The sequence below is a fragment of the Oxyura jamaicensis genome, chromosome 3 (assembly GCF_011077185.1).
Source record: "Oxyura jamaicensis isolate SHBP4307 breed ruddy duck chromosome 3, BPBGC_Ojam_1.0, whole genome shotgun sequence".
NCBI classification, from domain to species: domain Eukaryota; kingdom Metazoa; phylum Chordata; class Aves; order Anseriformes; family Anatidae; genus Oxyura; species Oxyura jamaicensis.
The window spans coordinates 11,435,823-11,454,369 of record NC_048895.1 but is presented as its reverse complement, the minus strand read 5'-3'; the positions used below and the strand labels follow the sequence as shown (position 1 = coordinate 11,454,369).

At 36.0% G+C, this 18,547-nt stretch overlaps 1 protein-coding gene and 1 long non-coding RNA gene across 32 annotated transcripts in view; both read left to right on the top strand.

Moving 5' to 3' along the window:
- NRXN1 (neurexin 1) overlaps positions 1–18,547 on the top strand; it is a 712,085-nt gene that overhangs the window by 118,742 nt on the left and 574,796 nt on the right. The gene's annotated exons all lie outside the window — the stretch shown is intronic.
- LOC118163527 lies at positions 4,299–17,988 on the top strand. Its single transcript, XR_004749098.1, has 3 exons — positions 4,299–4,507; positions 8,257–8,259; positions 17,976–17,988. It is a non-coding gene; the product is annotated as an uncharacterized LOC118163527 (long non-coding RNA).

Sequence of the window (18,547 nt, the reverse complement as noted above, 5' to 3'; positions counted from 1 at the left end):
TACATGGGTAAATTGAGCATGAGGGGAAAGCACTTTCCAAAAGATTGAAACAATTCTTTGCAGGCAACATTAAAATTACTTCTAAAATATGCTTCATTCAAACTTCCTATTTCTAGTTGAGCTGGAAATGTTAAAGTATGAGCACAAATGACACTCGGGACATAATGAACTTGGTCACCAAAACAGATTTAAAATAACTCTACATCATGCAAAAAGGACTCTGGGACTGAAGGTTTTGGAGATGGAATGCAGTTCTCTATGCAGCTCAATAATTAGCCTAAAATTGATCATGATGATAAATCTCTGATGGCTTCTAAAATTCACTGCATATATCTCCAGTTTAAATGAGAGATCAGACCACTTTGGCTGGGGTTTTGAAAGAAGTAGTGAATGAATGAGCTGTCTTTGGAGTCCACATCCTGTTTACACACATTCTGCTGATTTAAAGTTTATAATTTGTCATAGTACTCAATGATTCAGTTTCCCTCTGGTATTAATTTTGGTTACTTTCAGTGTGTATTTCTTCTTGCTGGCTGACACTAGAATATGTAATTGAACTCTCAGTTTTCATCAATTCATAGGATACTGTGCAGTATTTTATGCATAATATTTTGTCCTGAGAATAGTAAGAAGAACACGAATACCAGACAATCAAAATACTCTATTTAAATACTTCTAATTTTTCTTGTTTGGACCATTCTTGTTTATGTCAAAGGGTTTTGTTGTTGTTCTTTTATAATTCCACAGAAGAATGGTGTCTTAGAAGCTGAGTCATTATTATTTGATGTAAAAAAATGAGGATATTAAGTTACAGGATGGAGTTCATCAGTGCTATTATATGGCTGTTCAGTAAAAAAACAGGGATATTTTCTATCTGGAAGGGAATGTAAAATTATTTCAAAGTGAAAAAACTGAGACTGCACAGATGCCATAAATGTCATCTCAGTTGTAAACATCTTAAAGTTTGAGTGTGTGTTTCTCTTATGTGTTAGGGGTTTAACATTCCAGGCTTGAAATAAAAGCGAATGGAAAGGGGCAAAAATTAAGCTGCATCTGGGAGAGATATGGACAAAATACTTTCAGGTGGTCTTTTGATCTCTGCACAACCTGATGCTATAACAACTGCAATTAACATTTTTTTTTTTTAATTATTATTTTCATTTTCTTGCTTTTACTGGTATCATTATTTATTGTTTTACAAAATGCAAATACTGAGAGGAGAGTTTGGACCAAGATAAATACCAGCCACAATGGAAAAATATTTCTGTATCATTTACAAGTAGCTAGAAACATGATACCAGTGCCAATGAAGAACAGTTTAGCTTTGACTGCTGCATTTCCAGCTAAAATCAGAAAATCATGGCGTCTGTCTTTTGGATGCTTTTAGACTACTTAGATATTCTAGGATAAAAAGGATTTCTATTTGAATGGAGTGGGATATGAAATTTGGAGATAAGTCCCCTTTAAATCTGAAGGGAATTGTGTTGGCTTATCTATTCCTTTTCTGACACAACTGTAAGCACTTATAATAACAGACTTCCAAAAATAATCATAGTATTAACTGTTACACGTTTTGTTCCCATTTATTTTTTTTTCATGCTCCTAATTATTATGTGATGTTCTCAGGTTTTTTTACAAATGTATTATGATTTTTCACTTAAGAGATACTATTTTTATTTAGAGTGATTGGTTCTAGAGTCTCTTTCTCTCTGTTATTAGCTTTACTTGGAATAAAAAACATGAAAGCATTATCTCCCTGTTTGTCATAGAAGATTAATGGAACTTGAAAGCAGTTGCTTGAAAATAAATTTGCAATGAAGCATGTTTTACAAAACTGCTCTTATTCATAAACCATCTGCCAGTTCCTCCTTAACTTACCAAAGCTTCTAGGACAATCTTTGACTTTTACGGGAACACAAGGTAAAACAATTCTGAGAAGTTTTGAGATGGCAAGGAAATTGAAACAAAAACCTCCACCAAATCTATGAAATTAGTACAGCACTTAGGCACAGATTTCTGACAGTTTGATTATTTATTCCATGTTTATTAGAAATAGAAGCTTATTTTCATGTTTTCAATAAAAGAAAAGTTCAACCATAAATACATGGAATTTTGCCTGCTTATTTGTTTTTATTTTTATTGTGGTTTTCCCTACCTATTACTTTTGTAACTAATTTTTGATTCAGTATAGCCATGATTCTTCCATGGTGGAAAGGGTAAAAGAAGTTATCTAGTAGCAGACAGTAAATTTTGGAAGAACCTTCTTAAGTAGTCTGTAACAGAAGTGAACCCTGTAACCAGAAGTGAACTGCTAGCATAAGCTAAGGTGAATGCAATAGGATTCTGTGTGTGGAAAAAAAGGTGCATCCATAAGATTTGTTAAATAGTTAAATTAATTTTTAATGGCCCCACTAGCTTTTTTCAATTTTCAAAATCACATTTATATGTATGCCTCCTATTTCAGGTTAAAACAACAACAAAAACAATGTCAACAACAAAATAACCACCTTTATATTCTTTGAGCTGTTCTGCCCATCCTCAACTTACATGCTCCTTCAGTCACTTCTAATCAGTGCAGTTCTTTATGAGCTGTTGTTTTCAATCTTGTAGAATACATCCCAGGAGAACACTTCTATCAGTGCATTATCCTTCCTGGATTATCTCTTCGTTCACTATTAATTCATGAGATTGATTTACCCCCTTCCTTGTACAGAAATATTAACATATAATTAAGATACAAATCCAAATGTGCGAACATAATAACAGGAAAGCCATTTGAGGAAAAATCACAGCAGTGACATGTTCTAGAAGAGGGATGCAGCTGAAGATTAATTGGTAAGCACTCACACTGACAGCAGATAACTCATGTTGCATTCACAGAGGGAATGAAAATGCTGGAAGCTGCAGACTCTTTGCCATAAATAAAAGAGAACTGCTTTCTGCAGAGCAATTCCTAAATCTGCTTACATTTAAAATGATTCTTCATGTTGAAGATAATTCACTGTATGAAATCTGTGTAGCACTACTACAGTCAGGCCAATTTACGCTCTCTTGGGACGTGGCTCTTCTATGTCAATTGCAGTGTCAATCAGCAGCTGTGAATTCAAACATGAGCAAACTTTTATTAAGGTCAAGTTACTGGAGCAGCAAAAGACCTAATGGCATTCTGAATTTGTACTTGGCATTTACTGCTCAAATCTTATGAGATGCATAAACACATGCATTTTGAAAATCTGGAGTTATATTTTGTGTTTGTGTGTGTGTATGTATGCGTGTGGTTCTCAGTAAAACTTTAAATTTCTTGGTGTCACTGACCACATTTATTGAAAGGGCAGCAAATGGATTTTTTAATACATTTTTACACTGCTGAAAAACAGGTGAATAGTTTTAAGTGGTAATATTGTAGCATATGATTTTTGAAGAGAGGCAGAAAATTCAATTTCATTTGTAAGGTTTAAAGGAAACAATTTTAAACATGTGTCTGCAAATGTCTTTATCTTTGTTAAAGATTTTATTGCACTGCAAAGAGGATCCATGCAAAGTTGCAGTGGAATGAAGAGCAAAATCCTAGTAACTCCTTCAGAAAGCGTTATCAATGAATGAAAATGTACATCTAATTAGATAGTAAAATATTATTATCATTGTGACAATGGAGCTGTTAAATTATAAAAAGATAAGTACAAGAGCAGATGATGAAGCTCTAATAGCTAAACCTCATAAAAGGTGCAACTGAATCAGCCGGACACAAGATACAACCCATATGTTTGGCAATGATTTCAAGTTACTATAAGATATCATAGAAAATGTAAGCTTCAGCTAAACTTGAATTTGAATGGTCCTGAAGTTTTTAATGGTTTCAGAAATTCAGGAGGTAGTGGGGAGAGTTCCCAGAATACAAAAGTAACAATTCAAGGTACCAATAGCTTGGGCATGTCACATCCCAGATAATAAATACTTCATTGATGTCAGGTCAAATGAGTTTAAATAGAAATCTAAACAGGTTCTACTATACAAACAAATAAAGACAAGGCATCAGTACTTGCCTGTATATTAGGCTTATAGGAAGCTTGCTTTTGAGTCTCAATCCGTATTTTTCCCCCTTCATCCCCTACTCACATTCTCCATTCTCAGTGAAAAGATAAACTTGACTGACACTCTGAAAAAACAACTTGCAATATCATAATGTTTGTATCAAAACTCAGCTGTCCTGTATTTTGCAAATAATGGGCACAAAATATCAGCAGCCACTTTATGATTATGTTGTAAGCTGCTACAATGGTGCAGTCATTCAAAAAAAAAAAAAAATAGCATGTGAATGGACTACACAGGCTGTGAAGAGTTAGTAGTTGTGATCTTGGCCATGAGGTTCAGATAACCAATTGTAACTTTAGATGGTTATATTTAATACTGCAGAGTTCACTACTCTGAAAATCAGATTTGTTATTATGACTTAATCCCTCAAAAAACACTGCTAAGCTTTCAGGCTGTACAGGTCTAGAAAACTACTGTCTTTTCACTAGGAATACTCTATAACTGTCTCAGATATGCAGTTCTGTCTCTACAGGGAGGTTATGTGAGGCATGTATTGTATGTCCTAAATAGGGAAGTAACAGATAAGGTTGCTTATGAATACATCCTGTCCTTCCTTCCTTCCTATTATCACATTTCAAATCTGTCCATAAGCAGCCAACACAAAGTTAGACAGAATGCCATTTTGGACTGGAGGTTGTATTTATCTTTTGATGGATTGTGTAATTATACCCAAAATAATTAGAATTGGCTTGAAAAAGTGTCTATTCTGTTGGCCCTTTTCTAACATCTTTTTTACAATCATTCTGTCTGAGCTAATAGAAAGTAAATAATGGTTAAAAGGTAATGAGAGGTAATGGACCTTAAACAGATTGACTGTTGATTGGGTACCACCCATTTGCAGTATTTGTGTTTCCTTCAGGACCCTTGAGCTGTACAGCTACCTAGCAACTATGAAATCTGTTATGAGGTATTCTCATACAGAAAAAGCTGCACTTGGCCAGCACTATACTGTGATAATCGAGCTGGAAAGATAGCTGAAATTGCTGTGCAACAAATACCCTTACATTCCAAAAGATGTTAAGCTCTCAACTGTACATCACAGCTCAGATTATAAACGCTTGCCTCTGAAGAAAATATTTTCATACTCCAATTAAGTATGCAAAAGTTGTTGTGATTGTATGGTTGTTATCTCATGCTTTCACTGTCAGAACAGAGTAAGTATTAACATCGTGGTTTACTAATCTAGATCTGGTAAAATTCAGACCTGGGCCCCCAGCTTCTTCAAAACATTTGTGCTGTACTTCCTGGAAATATGTTTAGATTTGTAAGCATTTCTTCCACCATGCCTTATTTTCTCTTGTCTGAAAGATGACAATAACATGTACAATGCATCACTGGATAGATTTGGTGGAAAGGAAGGAGGTTAATTTGGTGATGACAATTTTAATTATTTCCTTGATATTTTGTGATGTGATCACGCACCTTTCAAATGGTAGTTAAATGGCTGAATCTTGCTGTTTCCCAGGCTCTAGCTTTAGTATTACATCCAGGTCATATAGGGAAACAGATCAAAATTGCAGCAGTTCAAAAATCACATGAATTGTCTTTTGAAAATGTGACTAACAATCTAATCTACCTTGTTAAACTCTTCTTTGAACATAGAAAATGAAAACTTCTTTGTAGCCCTGATTAGAAGTTAATTTTCATCACAATGAGCCCTTATAAATAAATATAACACTTCTGATTTGACTATCACAACAATTATAAACAAAGATTGTAAGGCTTTTATTTATTTATTTGCCATTGCCTAAACTAATATGGCTTTGTCAGATATGACAAAAGAATGTTTTACTGTCCTTTTGTGGACAATGATCTAGTACATTAATATAGTGTATTACTCTGATTTTTGCCACTACAGCTCTATCTTCTTAAAATAGTGCTTTCTGAGTTTAGGTCTTTAACCATCTTCAGGGTTGTACTGTCATCACTTTGTTATGTTCGATTAAGATGTGTTAATGTATGGATATTTTACTTTAAATTATTGTTTAAGCACAATATGAGGCAGTAGTACTGAGATAAAGAGGATGAGAACATCAACTGGACCAGACAGCAACAAGCACATATCTGCCTCCTCCAGACACTCCAGCACAGGACCGTTCAGGTCCAGCCACTGGGGCCCAGCCCAGTACCCAGGGACCTGGGCTCACTGCCCAGACTGAGGAATGCAGTTGCTGCTTTCCCCTTTTCAGGTTCAGCCCATAGCATAGCTGAGCACCTATCCCACAGAAACATAGACTGAAAAAGGACACTGACTCAACAGACCACAAAAGGCTGCCCTAGTCAACAGCTGCCTTTGGCAACATGAACAGAACTCACATGAAACATAGACAGCTGAGACCCCTTCTTCCTTTCTGCCTGATAGAGATAGAAATTCACTAGTGAATGCACACACACAGCACTTTCTAGGTTCACAACAGTAGCTGGTACCACTTCCATGCACACATACAGGTCCTGCCTGGAGCTTGTTAGTCTATCAATTAGTGTGACTGGGAGGTTTGTTTCTTGTGGTTGCCTCCATTTGTCTTGTCAGGTCTGTGTCTCATCCTCCTGATTTAGGAATCCTCGATCAGATAGTCCTGCTGGAATACCCTTCCTATATTCAGTCTTTCTCTTCTTAATTAGTACAGCTGCATTTGGTCATTGTCTTTCATTTTTACCAATTGATCAGGATTTCTCTTTGTGAATGTTTATTCCTCCCCCTCTCATTTTTCTTCTGTGAACCCCTGAGTCAATTTCTGCAAGGAATAAACCGTCTCAAAACTCCACATATCCTTAGAGAGAGAAGTATTTGAAGCTCAGTCATTACTGTAACAAATAATTCAGGAAAATTTGTCTGATCAAAAACTGCATACCTGGTTTGACAACATTTTTTTTTTTCTGTGTATGTGTTTTGTTTGTTTGTTTGTTTTATCACCTGCATCTTTTTCCTTAACAAATGTGATTGCAACCCCTCCTCCCCACCAAATGTGCATGCATGTTTTGATTTCTCCTCTGGTTCACAAGGCTGGGATGCAGTCAGGGGGAAGATAATCTTTGCATGATTTATCTGACAAATTGCGAACATGAACAGTGCAACGGATGGCTCATCAAATCAGCTAAACATTGAAGTGTAAACATAAATGTAATGTCAGACCATTTTGAATACCCAGCTCCTTGTAATGACCTGCTTGTCCAAAAGTAATCATGAAAAAAGGAACATTTAATTAATTTGGTACGTGTCAGTTGGCCTGTTCCAATATATGTAGAAACCTCACAATAGTATTCATCAGTGGCTGCTGTGTTACCCCAGAGATACTGCTCTTAATGCCGTATCTCTATCTAATGTATTTTCTTTAGATTACAGTTTTGCTTAAGACAATAGTGTTGTTACCATGGCTTTAAAGCTTTGTAATAAATTTTGATCAAGTAACATAGAACTTGAAGCGACATGAAGTAAAATTGATAATGCATGTGCTAAAAGCCTCAAAACACAATTGTGAATAGGGAATTGGCTTAAGCAGATAAATTAACGTGGAATTTATGCAGGGTTTGTAACATTCTTAGCAACGATTTCCCCATGAAACTGTTAGCCAGAGCATCCCCATGTAAACCATTAATTTGGCAGTAGTGGAGCTCCTTGATTAGAGAGGAGGAGCATGCAATTTCTTGACCTTGGATATACTACTGGTATAGTTTGTAAAGCTCTGGGCCAACAGTGCAGGGAAGATAAATTTTTGAGGCACAGGATTAAGGAATGGCAGATTAATCAGAGGGGATGGAAATATGCTTCAAACCATGCTCCTTCACTGTGTGTGGCCGTAGGCCAAGGTGACTGTGGAAGAATGAAGGAGATTGTTTGATATTACAGCTGGAGACAGTGTGATGGCTCCATGCCTTTAAAGGGGAGTTATTTGGTCCTGGGGTCTGCTGGAAGTCTTTAATCCAGTATTAGCTAGTTCCCTGGGAACACATTTGGGTTTGTGCTGGGGTGACTCTGAGTGCAAGGCTTTGCAGGAGTACCTGCCAATTGTATGCTGAAATAAAAATTTGCCCCTCTTTCCCCTCCCCTTTTTGTTGTTTTTGCGGGGAAGGGAGGAAACAGGTTTTTTTTCCTGTGGAATCTTGGAGACATGCACAGTTTGTTTTGATGCTTGGCAGTTCTTGTCTGCTGTGGAAACAGCCCAGCCTGTTGTGGCAAAACTAAAGGAAATGTGCCTTTGCTCCCCTAACTGCTGCTAAGGCTTGTCTCTGTTCTGAAAATGAGTCTTGGCTTCTACAGAAGAGACCTTAATGTCATTTAGAAGATCCAGTTCTGTTTAAAGTAGAAGTCAGCAAAGAATAAGGCTACAGATGTTGACATTGTAGGCCTTGGCCTGCGCAACGGGTGGGGTTTACCTCAGACTGCACTGAGCACCTCCTACACAAGGCCGCTGGACAACCACCTCCCTGCCCAAATGCAGAGCACTGCAGCCTTCAAAATGCCAAATCCTTGATCTTCAAAAAATGGCCTGGCTGTGATAGCTTTTTTCCTTGTCAGCTTCCCCCCTAGTTTGTGCTGTCATAGCCTGTGGTCTTGCTGCATGCCTCTCCAAGCTTCACTTGACACGGTGACTTCATGCTTCAGATTGGTAACTTAAAGATCTCACTTAATGCTGAAATTAAATTTAAGCAGGGTAAATGCTGAATACTGTACTTTTTTTTTTTTTTTTTTTTTTTTTTCTTCACTTTGCTACTCTTAAGTGTAAAGGCTTTTCAGCCTACAGTAAATGTAATTGGTTTGATGAGGCAGTGGTAACGGGCCCTATGCCTTTGCCCCAACTGTGAATGACAATGCAAACCCTAAAAGGGTTTTACAACAACATGAATGATTAAAAGAAAATACCTTATATAATTAACTAACATTGGTTTGGAAGTAACCTTGCTTGCTATGCAAAATTTTGATGGAATATACATGTATTCAAGATACACAATTCTAGGTAGCCAAATATATTTTTAAAGCAAGGTGCTAATTTCTGGGTTTTCTACCTACTTTTGTGGAATATGAATGGGAGAGTAAAATCTGGCATTTGCTTTCCATTGACTGGATTTGAAATCAGCATTGCTGAGAATAGATTTGTTTGGCACAGTTCTACTGTTCTTCATTTAATTTACCCTTGTGTGAAAAATGATAAATGTTTTTATAAATTGTCACTTTTCCAGGATGTTTGGAGCTCTGTCTTAATAACGTGTTTTGACAGAAATGGAAGCTCAAAGTTTTTGTTCTTTTTGCCAGTTCTTCAAAACCAAAATCACCTCTGATAGAGAAGTCTTGATTTGGTGTATTCCCATTTCTGTTTTACCGAAGAACAAGGCTTGTCTTGGTGTCAGAGTTCTGTCTACGATGAAAACTACCCTAGGAGCAAGAAGCCTGAGCAGAGCTTGTTCTTGGTGTTCATACTGGGGAATGTTGTAATGGTTTGACTTTATAAAGATCTCACTGGTTAATCAGTTTTGGTTAAAAAATGTCAGAATAACTCAAGAACATTGAATGCTGCTTTGGCAGAGCTTCATATCCAGGTGATCATATGTCTTTCATATGGTAAAGGATAAATGATCAAGTGTTTGATTTACATTGATTGTTTTAAATGTATTTTTATTCTGAAACAATTTACAAGAATGTTAAATTACTTTAAAATTTTCGATATGAATGCCAGAACATTGCTTCTCCCCACCTCCCAGAGGATGTTGATTACATAATTATTTGAAACGTCTGCATTTTCTTTTTGAGATGATATAAAATGGGTCTGTCAGAAGGCTTGAACTTTTAATAATGAAGACACCTCTGAAGATCTGTGATAGTTTGAAGAAAAGTAATACCTTAAAGTTGCCTGAATATATCTTAAGATCTCAGAAATTAAATCCTATTTTTCCTTTTTGAGTGGTGGTCGTGAATAAAAGTAATAGACAAATCTTTTCTAGTGATTTGCACAGTGATATGCTGCTTTCAGCAGTTTCCCTGTCTGGCTTCTCTTGTTCCCACGATAATCATACAAAAGTCAGCCATATATTGTAGCAGTATTCCCACCCTTCCCCACCCCCCGCACCCTTCATCCCCCCCAAAAAAAAAAAAAATAATAAAAAAAATGTTTGTTCTTCCCATTCCTCTACACACGGTACAGAACAATGTGTGGGAAATTGTTCTATTATTTTATGATAAAACATAGCCAGTAACTAAGGCAAACACTAGGAAAATGATTCTGTGCTCCCTTGTCTTCCTGTGGTTCTTCCTTTGTCTATGCTGTAACTATTGCAAAAGTAAATCCCATTCAATTGTTAATACCAAACTGTTAGCAAATACTTGCTTTTATGGTAATTGAAATTAGGAGTTTCATCTTTATCACATGTCAGTTATACAAGTAGTTCTCAAATAAGAAGTCATTTGATGAAACAAATCAGCTGTTTCATAAATAGGTCTTGGCGTAGATTTTGGCTAATTCAAGTGAATTAGCTTATTACTCTCTTTAGCCTGGCACCTACTTCTGGGCACTGCCAGAAGAATTATTAGTACAGGTAAGCATGTAATAATAATGCTTCAGAGTACTCTAAACATTTGTGGCCTGTGGCTTCCTGAGTGGTATCTGTTTGAATGGCCATCAGTAAACTCTTTTTATTCCATGTAATTGTCTAATCCTGCTTTGAAATAAATAGTGCCCACAACTCAACTAGACCTCAAGTTGGAAACTTTAGTTGGAAACTTGTAGTTGGAAACATTACTTGTCCCCCTTCCCATTTTGAATGTGATTTTTCAGTCTTTTGTAATGCTCTTGGTCAGTTCTTTTTCAATTGAACAGTCCTAGTCTATTAAGTTCTTCCTGTTAGAAAAGGCAGTCTGTGGTTTTGATTGTCCTGGTTGCTCTCCTACTTTCTCCTCTGAGACGAGGGATGACCTGCACATAGTATTAAATCTACGTGAGCAGCATGAATTGGTGCAACAGCATTCTTGGTGTGATGGGATGGAAAGCATGTTATGGTGTCACATTTGGACTAGAAAGAAGTTACTTTTTTTTTTATGCTGTCTGATGTATAAAACTAGGGAAGTTTGTAGTATATGCTATAAAAGGTCTAAAGGATGTACCCATCTGTTATTTCATTGAGTATCACCTTACTTTGCCTCCACTCTCCCCACCAGCCTCCGATTGAAGGAAAACTATGCTCTAGACCTATACTATGCATTTAGACCTAAATTGTTGTTCTGGGCAGCGAGGAGGGATGAGCAGTGAGAAGTGAGAGCAGGTTCAGTCTGAACCACCTGAAAATTTTAGGCTATTTTTGCAACTTGTCTTGCTGCCTAGAATTCAGGTCAGCAGTGGATCCTAAATAAGTCTTTAGTAAAAATTAAAGAGTGGCTGCTGATAGTACTGTTATGTATATTATATCAAGAAGTAAAAGGAACCTAAAATTGGGGGGAAGGCCCCCAGGATACTGGGAACAAACAAAGTTATTGGAAAACTGAAGAATAAGTTTGGAAATAACAGATGGGTACATGAGATAGAAGATGCTTGGCATGATTTAGCTGTGTAGATTTTTTGGTTTGTTTGTTTTGGAGTTACTCTTATGAGAAAAATGCATAATTTGGTAAAAGTAGAATCTGAGATGGGAAAGCCCCTCTATATACAAAGCCTCATGAATGATGACTTGATTCTGAGGTGGTGCCATTGAACTGTCAGCCTCCAGCATATTTCCAAAAATATCTATGGTAGTCCCTCAGTGTTTGTGCTCTGCCGTTGATTTACTTGAAACCTAGATCAGCTAAAGCACACACCTTTTTTTTTTCTTTTTTTTTTTTTTTTTGAGATTTACAGACTTACTTTTGTTGGTCAGAAGAAAAGGATTCTTTCTTCTAGTAAAATGAGAGTATTTCATTGAGTAGGAACCAGAGTACCATCAGAGGGACACTACCTATCTGAATTAGTCTGGTTCAAAGCAGTGCAACTAAAATTTAGGATAAAATATAATTTATCCTATAATGCCTATAATGGAGGCAGTTGTTCATTTCTCATCCTGTACCTTAAGGGGAAAAATTAACATTTTAGCAGTTATTTGTGAGTAGATATGGGCTGTGCACAAGAAACTACTGGCCTCCCAATTTACGTAGAAGAACTATAATTTTTAAAGGAGGGGCTTGGTATTTTCTGTCTGGAGAACCCAAAAACATTAGCTTTCAAATTATAATCTAGATTTGTAAATAGAGTGTATATGTATATTATTTTACATTGAATAAACTTGTTAATGTGGAGTGTATATGTATATTATTTTACATTGAATAAACTTGTTAATGTGAATTAAAATTAAAGACAAATCCTTTAAACACAAACAATAAAGAATTAGAATAAGATAGTCATGTTTCTAAATTTATATGGATAGTAGTTACCTTCCAAGCTAATTTAGCCACTGACATCTTTCCTGTTGGTCCATACTGAAGCAAATAGATGCTAGTCCCTGCATCTATACAGATCACTACTTTTTTTCTTTATTATTGTTTACTTTTTAACAGTTGAGAAATCAGTTAATTATGTGTTGCTAATATTGTGTAAACAGTTTTTTGTTTGGTCTATCTTCACAGGCTTCTGGTTCACAAATGGATGATAATCAATCTATTCTTGACTCTATGAACCAAGCGTGAATGGCATTTTTAGGTTCCTTCACTGGAAAATCTTTCTTAGCTGAATTTGTGATGTTGAGCTAAGTGATAGTGCAGCCCGTGTAGTATAGGTATACCCAACTCAGCAAACAAAACATTTGAGTCAGCAGATAACATTTTTTGCAGTTGTGTAATCTTTTGACTGCTGTTTATGAATATGTATTTAAAGTAAATTTCCTAACATTAATTTGTGCTAGTTTAATACATGCATAAAACATTAATCTTGAAGATTAAATAGGAGCTTCTTGTGTATCAGCAAAAAGTAATTTCTATCTAAGGTCATGAATTTTATATGTGAAAAATCAACAATTACAGTGGTGCTATTTCAAAATTTCAGAGGATTTGCTTTCTCCCTCTCACCCCCCTCCCTCCCCCCAGTGTTTGTGCATTTGTGTAGCTGGAAGGCTTTCAGCTTTTAGCAGTATTTGGTTTGATGCTGTTACTATCAATTTGTATTATTCTATGCATACTATGAACATACAAATCATCCTGAAAGCTTTGGTAATTTGCATTTTTGTTTAGAACTGTTAATCCTAATAAAATCATATCACGTGATTACATTGTAATACAGTGAGCAAACAATATCTTTTAAATTTCAGTGTTCTTAGTGAGTAAAGTAGAAATAAAACAACTTTTACTGGTAATGATAAAATGCATGGTTGTCATCATTTCCCTAATGTAGATTTTTACCATGCTATCTGCAAGTATAAACAGGATCCTATCATGCTGCCAAAACTGGTTGAGTCCAGACCCATAAGTTAGTCCATGTCACCACTTGCGAGTGATGTGGACAAAAATATAGATAGAGCAGAGCAGCTGATAGAGCAGAGCAGCTGGGATTGAGGACCTCGTATCTACAGTATGTTGATTTAAAGATTATTGCTATAATTATTGTTAAAAAATTGTGCAGACTTCAGAGTGGCCCAGTGGACTGAATGCCTGTTTGTACCTATGATGCATTAGGGACAGCTCTGGAACACCATTTTCAGTTTACTTTAATTCAGAAGAAGCATATTTTGTTGTTCCTTGCAACCTGTGCACAGGGTCTACTGGGAGAAAGTACCTGAAAAGCATCATCCTGACCTGAAATACAAACATTATAGTAGCTGTCCCCTCTGTTTCTAGCATTGTATGGCAGGTTTTGGTGTTAGGATCACTACTCATTAAACCATTTAAAAATGATGAAAACCTGTGTTTAATTAGAAACAGGTAAAATAGGATTGGGGTGTGAGGATAAATGTTTCCTGGTTACAGAAACTTTTCTGGCATTGTGATTTTTTTTGTTTCTAAAATTAAGTACTGGTATTTATGCTTTTGAAGTCTATGAATAATTTCTCTATATGGTAAGCACTATATGCATTAATTGTACAGCGTGGTAGTGTTAAATATCAGCGTTAAATATCAGTTTTATTTACTTTATATGGCATGTTATGTTTTCATGTGATATTAAGAAAGGGGGATAATTTCTTATATGTCTGTTGTGATGAGTTTTACCCGTACTTAACTTAGAAATACAACATTTAAAATGAAATTCTTATCTGTTTCTATTTATAGTTCTGCTATATTAAATTCTTACAGACTGATAGCCTTAAAAAATAGTATAGCTGGACTATCTTATGTAGTTGTGTGAATAACCCTACAGAATTCAGTCTTATTTTTCAAATGTTTTTTGTCCTGGTGGTGATAATATATTTTAATATTAATAAAAAACGGTAAAAAATGAGTCTGTAATAAATTTCTTAAAGTCAATGTATTGATTGCAATTCTGCTAATCAACAACTCATAATTTGTGTGTGGGCTAGGTATGTAGAATTTGTGGTGACAGTCTGTGGAGTAGTAAGTCCCGTGAGTGATGAAATCTAGAAACTGCACTCCAATAAATGCAGGTGATAGACAGCATGGCATTTAAAAATGCCTTTTGTAAATTTTAATAGCAGTAAAGATGTTGACTGGCAAATTTTCTAGCTTCAGCAGGATGATTGGTGCAATTACTTCCAGATGTTTTTATTTTATTTATGGACTCCTAAAGGTGAGGATTTTGTAGTTTGTACAGTAGGCACTCAAGCACCCAGTGGGAACAGCTTGGCTGCTAAATTATATTCCACTTATATTGAGTGATTGTATTAACAGTTGACAGGCTATACTAATTCAGTTTGTCAGCTGTGCCGTTGATAAGCAAATTAACTTAAATTTAGTGGTATGGGTTAGGCTTTTCTGCATAGATAATTTTGTATGGCTCTCTAAAGTGCATTCAGTTCTTGTAGCTGCAACTGGTATTGAGAGGTGAGTAGTTTGTTTCTTAAATGCCTCCTACGCAAACATACTTAACCAACAGCCAACATTGACCAGATCTATTCCGTTTCTTTACTTGCTTGTAGTTGTGAAGTTTATATGAGTGTGAAACTGCAACAGGTTTGTAAGTGCAGTCAGGTTCGCTGACCACATAGTAGCTGTGACTTTCTTCTTTCTGTATCAAACGAGCACGAACTGTTAATGTGCTATAATAGAAAACAGAGTTTCAGGGGAGCTCTGTGTGTCTTTTTTCTTGTTATATATATTTTTTGCTAAATTTTTATGCTTTTATATGTAATGCCACTTTTGTATGTGCATTTGTATATAGAATTTAGCATTAGCGATAAGTATATATTTAACTTATACAGACAAGAAATATTGTGGTTTAAGATGATGGGGAAGAAAATGTTTCCTCTGTTCATGTGTGAAGGATTTGCTTAAAACTGAGTTACTGAACTTTGTACTTTGCTTTGTCTTGAACGAAGTTAGGTATCTTGCTTGGCAGGTGTTAGTACAGGTTAGTGTTTATCATCAGTCTTTCTCTGAAATTGAATCCCTTAACCTAAATGGGAGCAGGCCTTGAATGACTATGATGTTAGTAACTATGCTAAGTAACAATTACGCTAATTAGTTTATGCAATAAACTTGAGGAAAAGAATAACCATAAGAGTTTGATGTCAAAAGGTCCAAGTTAATAAGGTCACTGATTGTATAAATGTAGTATTGTAGTGAATATGTTAATTGATCTTTCAGTGGTCAAGCTAGTAGTCTGAAGAACTGTGTAATAAATTACACAGGGGGCTTTTGAGACTGCTGCCTATGAGAACCTTGAAATGCTCCTTTCAACTGATTATGATAGAGATGCTTCTGGTGGCGTATGTTGAAGTTTCAATTGGAAACCAACTAAGGGATAGAAGAAGCATACTGAGAGACACTGGCTTTAGCTAAATAAGGTCCTGTGAGACCCTTACTCCATTCTTAGCTCAGGTACTCAATTGTTCTGTGACATTTGGTGGTTAGAGTATTAACTGCCTCCTATCCACCCAAAAAACTTAAGCTATTATGATGGGCAAGGTAATGTATTGTGCTCAGCAGAGTGAAGTCATGATTTCAGTTTGGGCTCAAGGCAAGTCTAAGAACGCAAAACATGTCAGTATGTTTATTAAGGTTTACATGTCATTCTGTCCAGTGCTTAAACTAAGTGAAAGCCAGTTCAGCTGTAATTCATATACTGTCTTTGTAGCTAACCTTTGCTGTTTGATTCATCCCTTTTTAGTCACAGGAAGCAGCTGTAACTCACTGATTTAACATGTTGCATATGTTGAACTTGTGCTGAAGTATTGAACGTGATAACACTTGGGCTAGAGATCTGTTAGGTTTGGATTTCATTTCCTCATGTTATTGTTTTGTCTTGTGAACCAGTAAATGTGGATTTGCTCAAAAAAGCAAGATGTATCCAGCTAAAGTCTCTTGATCATCGCTGCTATTTTTCATCACAAGTTATTTATCTTGAATATTTTCTTTGGCTAAATTAGTGAGCACTTCACATGGTGTAATACGTTTATTTCCAGACTGGCCCTTTGTAATATTGCCATTTGCACTCTCTGGATTTCTACAGGATAGAGGAACTCCCAAATTTTGCTTTTAAACATCTAAGATTTCTCTTAGGTTTTGCTTTTCCTGAAACCTGAAACTCTCAAATTTAGACCATCAAATTCTGCTAAACTGTCACAAACCCTGGATATGCCAAAGCACTTTGATTTCTGAAGCTTATGTTCCTTAACTGCCTTATGTTGTGCTGCTAGTCTTAATCTGACACACCTCAGAAGCTGGGCCATTCTCTGTTTCCAGGAGTTGAAGGCATTTTTCCACTTCATCTGAAGGTGTTAACTTACGGTGCAGCATCCTTCATGAGTATCTTGTATAAATTATCTAATTGTAAGAAGGTTCATATCAGAGGGTTGGAGCACCTCTGCTGAGATGGTAAGTTGAGAGAGTTCAGCTTGGAGAAGAGAAGACTAGAGGGAGACCTTATAGCAGCCTCCTGGTACCTACAGGGGGCCTACAGGAAAGATGGGGAGGGACTCTGTCAGGGAGTGCAGTGGTAAGTCAAGGGGTAAGGTCTTTAAACTAAAAGAGAACCCTGTATAAGGAAGTATTAGGAAGAAATTCTTTACTATGAGAGTGTTGAGGCACTGGAACAGGTTGCCCAGAGAAGCTGTGGATGCCCCAGTGCTGGAAGTGTTCAAGGCCAGGTTAGAAATAGAGAGAATGTGTGGAAAACATGGATAATTTACTATATCCATGCAATTGTTAGCTGCTAAACAAGGAATGGATAGGAAATGTTACAGAATCCAGAAGAAACTTGAACCTCCTGGGTGGGCTTTCCTGTAAGGGCTGATGATGACAGACTTGGAGAACATATTTTTTGTGCATTTAGAAGCCTCACATAAATACTCATTGAATTGAAACTTTGTTCTCCACTTCTCTGAGCTCAAAGCATTATTTGCTTAATCTAAAAAGCCAGACTATTGTGGTTGTGAAATAATTAAATGACCTTCTAAAAGAGCTGTATTTAGAGAATAATCTTATTGTATAAAATGTGTTTTTTCACCCGGAATGTCCTCAAAATAACTCAACATTAAGTATGCTATATCAAATTTAAACACTTGGCATCTATTTCACAAGAAATTTTTTGTACGATTTGTTTTTCCCACTTAACTTTATGCCATTAGGTTTCCTTCAAGTGGTTATTTCTTGAAAAATTACTTCTGTTTTGCTAGGGTGCCTCTGTCTAATAGTGAAAATCTTAAAATTGTACTTAAGATTCCTGATTCTCTCTTGCTCATCCAGTTCTAAATTTTATGCATTATGGTGTCTGTTTCTTTATAAAGTGGGTACTGATGCATTGAGAATTTTAATGGGTAAAAAGCACAAAAGCTAAAGTATTTTTTAGATGCAAATATATATCAGACAGTGGATGATGCTTATAGCTGTTTAATATTAACTTCCCTAAAACTTATTTTTTTGTCTATATTCTTGAAGTCTCTCTCTACTCTCACTGCTTAGTAAGTTTAAAGGAAAAAAAAAATACTTTCTGAAAACCAAGAACTGAAATATGTTGTTTTAACAGAGAAGTTCTGCTAGCCTGCTGCCCTGAAAAGGGCTTATTACACTGAACATCTTTCCTTCAAAAATATTGTCTGTGTTTAAAAAAAAAAAGGAGTTGAAAAGCTTGTAGTTGTCCTCATCCTGAAGAACTAGGATGATCTATAAGTAGATTCATCAGTTGTTTAACTTAGGAAACTTTTTAACACCTCTTGAGGTATCAGTGCTTCAACTTCTGTACAACAAATACTAAATGACACTTAGTTTAGTTGTATCTTTCTTGTGGTATCTATTGGAATACTTCTTTTTTTTTTGGAATGCTATTGGAATTCCTTTTTAATCCTGATTAAAACCTCTGAATCTGTCTTAAAATGCAGAGGCAAATTAATTTCTGGT